This window comes from Helianthus annuus, chromosome 17 (genome assembly GCF_002127325.2).
Source record: "Helianthus annuus cultivar XRQ/B chromosome 17, HanXRQr2.0-SUNRISE, whole genome shotgun sequence".
Lineage (NCBI taxonomy): Eukaryota > Viridiplantae > Streptophyta > Magnoliopsida > Asterales > Asteraceae > Helianthus > Helianthus annuus.
In genome coordinates, this window is record NC_035449.2 from 6,230,806 (window position 1) to 6,240,038 (window position 9,233).

Genomic DNA, 9,233 nt, shown 5'->3' on the forward strand with positions numbered 1-9,233 from the left:
GTGTGTGTTGATTTTCATAAATAAAACCCATCTTTCCATCCTAACCGTTTTGGTCCCTCAAGTTTTCTCACTAATTAGAATTGACACAACTTTCATTCCTTATTTGTTTCTACCATACTTTTAACTAGGACGAATAACCTAGTTATTTATTTCTTGATGTACCCGATCATAACATTTAACGAATATAAACATTCGGGTTTTGGGGTGTTACAAGTCTACCCCCCTTAAATAAGGTTTCGTCCCCGAAACCTTTCTCATTTCCTCTTACACACACACATCTATGTTTGACTTCATAGTCATATCATAATTATATGTAATCATCCTATCTCAGTTCATATTTATTCATACTATTGACTTTTTTTATAATAAGTCCATATTTTTCACACCATACCTTCACATAACATTTTCATTTCCCTTGACCCGTTTTTAATAGGTCAATATACATACTTCTTCAAGCTTGTGATAATACGTTCATTCGTAGGATTTGTTTATAACGGATCTAATACTTTCATCTTGTCTTTTAAGATTACATTTCATACACACATTCTATAACATTCAACTCTTGTTTTGTTATCACAACAAAACTACTACTTCATAGTTACACCTACATGCTTAACTCCATAGTTAGCATCATTCTACTTTTCTATAGTCATTCGTACCTTACATATCCTTACGTTACCTTCAACTTGCCTCATTCGTTCTACATTACTATACCTCTCATTTCGTGCCTTACTTATTTTGCATAAGCATACGTGTCGTGCAATTCATTTCATGAGATTTTAACCAATACTCGAACTTTTCACTCAAAACCTTTGAGATTCGCTTCTTGATGACATAGTTTTCTTCTTATGTCAACTGAAAAAAAATCAAACTTCCCATACTATACCATACCCATTCCATCATTCATTTCGTAGGTCGTACCCAATTAACCAATTCATACTTATCTAACATAAGTTAAACTTTTTACTGACCTCATCTCATATCATCAATCGACGATCCGTAACCCAGATCGATCCGCATTCTTCACGAGTACTAGCCATACCAGGCTAGATTTCATTCATCCGCGTAATGCGCTTTCGCCCGTGCACATCCTTCCACCAATTCGGTTGGTTTCATCACATCAAGAGTTTCTAACATTATCATCTACAATTTTAGCGGTTAGCACATTTCATTCAAGCATTCATTAAACTAGGTGATTACTCACCTATAATTCTTTACAATTTCCTACGCACATGCTATAACATTTTCCACACTTCATTCCTTACATGCAATTCTTTATTTTGGTTACTTATTTTGTCGACCTTTGCAGTTTGACGTTTCAAGGTCAAACTGACATCTCTTACTTACCGTAGATGTAAAGAGGTACACATTCGTACGTCTTTCCCTTCATGTTTACCTACAAGGACATCCATTACATCATTTTGGTATTCTTAACAAAACTCACCCTTCTCATTCATACTTAAATTATTGTCCGGGTCGTAGCCCGTCATTCATTATGACTCCTAAGAGTCCATTACTAACATATTTAACATATAACTTGTTCGAACTTCTTTCTTTCGCTTTAAAATTTAGGTTTGCATGCCCATTACGATCATTCTTTTGTTTATTACTTTACATTTATCCATATGACTCGTTTGACACAACCATGGTCAAACTGTCGACACGTTGTGATGTGGATTAATTTCATCCCTTTTTATATTTTAAATCCGTCCTTCGGACGCAATCATAGCATCCATACCTTTCATTATTTCTATGTTTTGAATTCGTCTAGCGGTTTCGAACATTCTCTTCATGCATTTCATACCTTGAATCCGTCTCACGGATTCAAACATATCATTCATGCCTTTCATCCTTGAATCCGTCTCACGGATTCAAACATTGCATTCATAACTTTCATTCCCTGAATCCATCTCCCGGATTCAGACATATTATTCATATCTTTCTTTCCTTGAATCCGTCTCATGGATTCAAATCATTTCATTCATACATTGCATTCCTTGAATCCATCTCGTGGATTCAAACATTTCATTCATACATATCATTCATATCTTGTTGATCCGTACCTTCTTACGGATTCAACATTCTTCATTTTTTTTTATCACTCATACTTTTCATTCCTACATAGTACTCTCAACTTCCCGAGAGTCTTAATTCCCATTTCCCCCCACACGCCCGCCTGCTACTCAACTCTACCGGACATACCTGTAACAATTATCATAATCTCACGAACGTCATACGTTTTTCGTGTACTGGCCAGGTACACAATCCACATAGTAGTTTCGTGCCTTCATGTAATTGTCACCTTATGTCCGTAGACTTAGGTTTCGGCGCGTGTATCACTTTCAGTACCTCATTACATACAATCCTTGTCTTTCATTTAAAACTTTTCCTTCCTTTAATGGACTTTACCATTGCTTACATCCTTACATTAAATTCACATACCTGGGCTCATTTGCCTACTTGTCTCATTACCTCTTTGCCTACCTTAGTATTCATTCTAGGCTGCATTCACGGATCATCCTCTTCCAACACTTATGCTTACCTTTGGATCTTGATCGAGTCTTGGATTGTACGGATTTCTTATCTCAAGAGCACACAAGTTTGAGTTCAAGTACTTACCTTCTCGTACTTGATTCCCTCAAACCAGGGCTCTGATACCAACTTGTAAGACCCTAATGCGTATTTGACTAAAAGTCGCAGCGGAAGTTCAAGCCATAAACTTTCTTTCCTTATAATTACCTTGACTTACTTAAAACTTCATTTTAATACAACCTTTTCACATGAAGTCATCAATTGACTCATTTACAATTAAATGCATGACATGGGTTTTCTAAATTTCAACACCAACGTTTCCGTACAATCTGTCTTGTGACTCGATCCTCGATCTCTAATCCTTGAAGATCCTCGTGACTCGTACAACCTGCACTCACCACATTCATTCATACATTAGCACACATTATATAAACAAGATTCATTCACAAACACTTCACTGTTCGTCATTTTTCAAACTTTAAGCATTACATCTGCGTATCCATTCCCTGGTGAGGCTTCAGTAATGTACCTGCATTACCTTTCATTCTCAAGGTACACCATTAAAACGTTAACACTCAACGTGTCTAAATCATGCTTATATACATACTTACATACAAACATACATTCACATCTACATACATACATATCTTTCCTCCAACTTTACATACATGCATACACTCATACATGTCTTTATACATACGTACGTTCACATCTACATACGTACATACCTTTCTTACATCTTTACATACATGCATACACTCATACATACCTTTATACATACATACATACACATCTATATACGTAAAGGAAATTCTTAACTTAGAATCCCACAATTAGGTACCATATTACTACATATTCTTTAGGATCCCACCTTTGGGTACCATATTACTACTTATTCTTTAGGATCCCACCTTTGGGTACCATATTACTACATATTCTTTAGGATCCCACCTTTGGGTACCATATTACTACTTATTCTTTAGGATCCCACCTTTGGGTACCATATTACTACATATTCTTTAGGATCCCACCTTTGGGTACCATATTACTACATATTCTTTAGGATCCCACCTTTGGGTACCATATTACTACTTATTCTTTAGGATCCCACCTTTGGGTACCATATTACTACATATTCTTTAGGATCCCACCTTTGGGTACCATATTACTACTTATTCTTTAGGATCCCACCTTTGGGTACCATATTACTACTTATTCTTTAGGATCCCACCTTTGGGTACCATATTACTACTTATTCTTTAGGATCCCACCTTTGGGTACCATATTACTACATATTCTTTAGGATCCCACCTTTGGGTACCATATTACTACTTATTCTTTAGGATCCCACCTTTGGGTACCATATTACTACATATTCTTTAGGATCCCACCTTTGGGTACCATATTACTACTTATTCTTTAGGATCCCACCTTTGGGTACCATATTACTACATATTCTTTAGGATCCCACCTTTGGGTACCATATTACTACTTATTCTTTAGGATCCCACCTTTGGGTACCATATTACTACATATTCTTTAGGATCCCACCTTTGGGTACCATATTACTACTTATTCTTTAGGATCCCACCTTTGGGTACCATATTACTACATATTCTTTAGGATCCCACCTTTGGGTACCATATTACTACTTATTCTTTAGGATCCCACCTTTGGGTACCATATTACTACATATTCTTTAGGATCCCACCTTTGGGTACCCCTACCCGTCGGCGACGCCCTCTAGTTTTTTTGCAGTTTTCTGCAGGTTCGTTTCGTCGTCCGTACGCACTAAAACGCACGTAACTTTTGAACCGTTTACCCGTTTGACCTCCCGTTTCTTCCTACATGCTTGTAAATTCACATTCTATCATATGAACATAAAATCTTACCTCCGGATTACGGAAATCCTTAACTTACATACATTCGACTTAACTATTTTCTAACTATTTGACCCGTTAAGGGTATTCGCGCATTAATTGGTCTATGACTGACCAAACCATCATCCCCACTTCCATACCTGCCCAAAACATTACTCTAGTCGAATAACTTGCTTCTAAACCACTTTTAAGTTCGTTTACCCCAAAATACCCATCATGGGCATTTTGGTCAACCTTAAACCCATCATTTACGACGAAAGACCTTAACACATATTTGACCTCAAACATCATATTTAATTCATTACAACACTTTATCACTTACTTGTACTACGAAGTGATTACGGAAATCACTTACCTTTAGTGTTCGTATTCGCATCCGTTTCCTCGCCTCTTTTTGACCCGTTAACCTTCCATGCTTCCATCCATCTTGACATGATCCCTATACTTTCATGTCATCGCATTCACATTCTTGTTAGCATACATGATTGTACATATTAACAATCATATCAAATTCATGTTTCACATTTGACTTTCATTAGTCAATTCTAACAAGCATAAGGCATATTTCCACAAGTTAATCTTTCAAACTCATACAATTCATCGTGTCATCACATATAACACGTATGGATATAACACGCATCATATGACTTTCTATAATATCACAATTGTGACAAAAGTCCAACATTGCTACTTATGCACAGTTGACTTTCAAAAAGTCAACAATTTATCATATGAACTTTCGACTTAACCTCATACATCCATGTCATTATAGTAGACTATACTAATGACACTATATACATTTCATACTCACGATGCAATAAGCATACAACCACATGATCATCTAGTTATATGCACATACCAAACATATTTAATTCCGTTCATTCTAGTAACATAATTCTACAACTAACACCATGACATATGCTTAACAACCCAACATCATTCTAACTTCATCCTATTCTAATGATCTCATATGCTTCACATTTAGTGTACTTTTACTTATCAATTTTGATTAAGCAATTATTCAAACATGTAGTAAACATCATACCACTCCAACATAGAGTACAATATTCTAATGCATACTTTTACTAAATAACATGGCCAACCAAATCCTACATGAATTCCATATAAAAATAGATTTCTCATGTTTATTTATCATCAAATACATCATATCCCCATATTATACGATTTCATCCATTACTTGCATACCATTTCATCTATTAATCCCACCTAGGCATTTCATCAAACACTTGGTGTGCATGCCACAATTTATGCATAATGTACAAGTGTTTCATGCTTTACTTCCTACTTCATGCTTTCATTCATCAATTAACACAAAAACATCAACAAATTCATATCACATTCAATCTACCTAACAAGAACGCATTACATACACCATAACACAACAAGATGTGAACAAGGATTGGACTTGGGTGATCATTCAAGTCATCATCCTTACCAAAACAAATGGGTTTCACCTCTAAACATCAAATTAACCTAAATCATGCATAACCCATGTTCAATATGATGATTCTAACACACACCCATTCACAATTTCATACAAATTCGCAATTTACATCATAACCCACTTCGTGAAAGATCACCAATCTAACTTTTAAGACATACCTTACAATCCCCTTGTGAAGGTGATCATTAATCCGTGTTCATTCATGAATTTAGACCTTGATTTGCCCTTCGATTTGATGATTCTTCACGTTTAGGGTTTCTTGAGCTCACATGAGAGCTCCTGCTCCTTTCTAGAACACACGAATGTGTGTGTTTGTGTGTGTTGATTTTCATAAATAAAACCCATCTTTCCATCCTAACCGTTTTGGTCCCTCAAGTTTTCTCACTAATTAGAATTGACACAACTTTCATTCCTTATTTGTTTCTACCATACTTTTAACTAGGACGAATAACCTAGTTATTTATTTCTTGATGTACCCGATCATAACATTTAACGAATATAAACATTCGGGTTTTGGGGTGTTACACCGAACCGGTTTTTCTACATGTCTAGCCGGTAGTGTTGGCCTTGTGATTTTGCTTTTCTTGTGGGAAAAAATTCCTCGCAAACCCTTGTTTTTCATACGGCTCTCTCTCTCTCTCTCTCTCTTCCTTGTCAGTTAAATGTATTTTATCTTTTTTTAGAAAAAAAAAGACGGGCGAATAGTGAATGATACGCATAACATATGTTGAAGTCTTTCATACGGCTCTCTCTCTCTTCCTTGTCAGTTTAATGTATTTTATCTTTTTTTAGAGAAAAAAAGACGGGCGAATAGTGAATGATACGCATAACATATGTTGAAAAATAGTAGATGCTGATAAGACGTTGATATGCATGGCCGGCCCTTGGGGAGGACCACCGGCTAAAGCCTGATATTTCGAAGGACACGTTATTTAAAAAAAATCTGATATGTAAATGTAAAAATAAATACATTATAATAGGGTGTACTCATACCACACCAACTATTTTATGGTTTAGATTAGTTATTAACCCATTGCCATTAGGTTTAAACCTTAAATGAGCCCAATACCCAATTTCGTTAAGGCCTAAGGGCACGTTTTTTCGAGTTCGAACATGATACATGAATTCTCATAACCGGCCTTGTTGATATGAGCATGTGACACAGAATGGTGAATTACGAATTGGATTATAACGCATGATCTTGTTTATGATATTGTTATAAATATGAGTTATGTTTCCATATTATTTAAAAGTTATGAAACTTCCTGAAAATTATAGGATTAAGTGATTTAAATAATTCATATAGACCTCGTTAGTATTTATTTTTTTCCTTTTAATATTAAAAAGAAGTTAGAGGCACTAAATTGTGAGGGAAAAAAATCATAAATAGTAGTTTGAGCAATTTCCCAATTAGGAAAAGTTTCATCAATTGAACATGTTAATTTTTTTGTGGTTTATTAGTTAGAAAAATTAAGTGAATCTGTTAAAAAAAATATTAACACTTAGAATTATTTTACCTTTTATAAAAATTATTTTACCTTAGAATCTGTTAAAGAAATAATAATAATTTTCCCTCTGTCAACTAAACAACAAATAAAACTGGAAGAAGAAAACAAACACAATGTTATCCATGTATTTGGTGAACCCCTACACTTTGATGGCTAACAACTCTTCGTTTCTACATAAGGATACTAACCACCACAACACAAGGCAAATAATATATACTTCTTTTTTTAAATGTTCTTTTCATCATTTCAAGCTATTTGTCACTTCACAAGTACTCATGTTCTTTTCAACTTTTCGGTCTATGATTTGAAGAGACAAACCACTCAGTGGAATTAAAATTAAATCGAACCGAACCGAAGTGAATTAAACACAATATTCTATTTATAGAAAAAAAAATCACTAAATTAATTGTGTTTATGAGTGTGCTATACTAGTATAGATGTGTCGCATGTATAGCTATTAGATACACGAGTACTTGTTTGTGTATCTACTTTGACTCGCGTAAGAGAGTTTTATCCGGAAATAGTATATAAAATATACCACAAATAAATTATATACGAATTCGATTCAAATATCCAACTTTCATACCCGAAAAGTACATGAATTAAAAATCCAATTAAAAAAAAAGAACATAAAGAAAAGAGTAATTAAAGTTTTAGGAAAGCAGTTTAGTTGGATTACTGGAGGAAAGTTTATAATTTATAAAATGCAATTCATAAGAAACTATATTGAATAAGTTGACTTTTGAGAAAATAAACTTTATTAACAAACTAGCATTTTTATAAAATATGAAACTATTTCAAGACAATCCAACCAAGTCTGCCACCTCCATACCTCACTCATTTAACACAATCATAGGCTACTTGCAATCACCAAAACACAACCCCCTCTCTGCCTCATGTTAGAGAAATATTAAGAAAAAAATCCAAATTAATTTAGTTATGGAAACCTTTTATTATAAAAAATCCAAATTATTATTACTATATATTACTAGGTAGAGGATCCTGTAAAAAGTGCTCAAAGTGTGAGAAGTGTAAGAAGTGTATTATAACACTATATATAATACTATATAACACTATATAAACACCGTATAACAATATGTAACACCATATAATACCATATAACACTATGTTACACTATATATCATTATATAACAAATATAACACTATACATCTATTATAGACATGCTATCAGACAACCTATAGTGTTATATTTGTTATATAATGATATATAGTGTTACATAGTGTTATATGGTATTATATGGTGTTACATATTGTTATACGGTGTTTATATGGTGTTATATAGTATTATATATAGTGTTATAATACACTTCTTACACTTCTCACACTTTAGGCCCTTTTTACACTATCCTTGCCCTATATTACTATATATTATTACTATATATTACTATATATTACTATATATTAATAAATAAATTGAAATGAATAGTAGTTTTAATATTATAATAATATATAGTTTTTTTAATACTTTTATTATTTTAATATTATAATAATACTTATTTTCTTTACTTTTTAACTTTAATCCTTTTTTTAATATTAGGGGTTGGGATAAGCTTGGTGTCAACCGATATCGAACCAGTATTGGTATCGAAAATACGGAACGGTCCTGTTCGGTATCAGTACATGAAGATAAAAAGCGGCACTAATACAGAAAACGCCAAAAGTTTGTGCCGAATTGATACTGGAAATCTTTTGGTTCAGGAAATTCAGTGCTGCCTTGCTCATCCCTGATCACAGTTACCGTACGAACAACGGTATCGTACAACTTTTTTTGTTGATTTTCTTCAACTTTTAATTTTTTTTAGTTTCAGGGGTAGGGATGAGCTCGGT

General features: G+C 33.9%; 1 long non-coding RNA gene across 1 annotated transcript; it reads right to left on the minus strand.

The window, feature by feature from the left end:
- Nucleotides 1-2,710: 2,710 nt before the first annotated feature.
- Nucleotides 2,711-6,170, minus strand: LOC118489079. Its single transcript, XR_004886101.1, has 3 exons — nt 6,036-6,170; nt 4,768-4,851; nt 2,711-2,920 (listed from the first exon to the last, which is right to left on the minus strand). It is a non-coding gene; the product is annotated as an uncharacterized LOC118489079 (long non-coding RNA).
- Nucleotides 6,171-9,233: the final 3,063 nt, after the last annotated feature.